Consider the following 999-nt stretch of genomic DNA (forward strand, 5'->3'; position numbering starts at 1 on the left):
ATGATTTCAAGTTGCAACAGGGCAAGTTTAGACTGGACATTAGGAAGAAAGTCTTCACAGAAAGAGTGGTCAGACCCTGGAACAGACTGCCCAGGGAGGTGGTTGAGTCACCACCCCTGGAGGTGTTTAAGAGATGAGGAGATGTTGTGCTGAGGGACAGGGTTTAGTGGTGTTCATAGGGCTAGGAAAAGGTTGGACTCGATCTTGAAGGTCTCTTCCAGCAGAAAATGTTCTGTGATGCTGTGATAGGGAGGTGTTGTTTTTCTCCTGGCTTTTGCTCAGCATGGTGACTCTGTGCCTGTTTTGGATGTGCCTTTTTGTACCTGTTAGGAGCTGTCAGCAGTTTATCTATCCATCCTGGCCTACCTCTGTGAATCATTAGGAACGTACTCCCTGTTCTTTGTTTCCTGATCTGGGTGTCCTATGAAGCTGCACATGGATGTTGTGGGATGTGCTAATCTAGGTGCTATCAACACATACCGTTCTCATAACCCTTTTATTTGGCTGTTCCTTGTGATGCTTCCACACTCATCTTTCTCTCTTCATTCATGCCAACTGCAGGGTTTATTACAGTTCCCTGTAACAGTTTTATCTTGCTAACAGAAGGGATTGTTCATTAAGCTGGTATTGGTTAATGGCTACTGACATAGCTTCTTGAAGGGGAAAGAGCTGAATCCTGTCCTGTTAGGTGCTGCTGGAACACCACAACTGCTGAAGATGCATCACTGTAATAACTTCTAAACCATTTGAATTCAGATTTGTTATAGGATATATATCTAGTGATACATATATCTCTGTGCCTGGAAAGATCATGGAACAGATGCTCCTGGAGACTTTGCTAAGGCACATGGAGAGCAGGGAGGTGATTTCACAGAATCAACAGAATTGTTGAGGCTGAAAAACAATTCTGAGATTATCAAGTCCAGCCTCTGATCCAACACCGCAAAAATGGCCAGACCGTGGCATCCAGTGCCACATCCAGTCTCTCCTTAAACACCT

The sequence above is a fragment of the Apaloderma vittatum genome, unplaced genomic scaffold, assembly GCF_000703405.1.
Source record: "Apaloderma vittatum isolate BGI_N311 unplaced genomic scaffold, ASM70340v1 scaffold22320, whole genome shotgun sequence".
Taxonomy (NCBI): Eukaryota; Metazoa; Chordata; class Aves; order Trogoniformes; family Trogonidae; genus Apaloderma; species Apaloderma vittatum.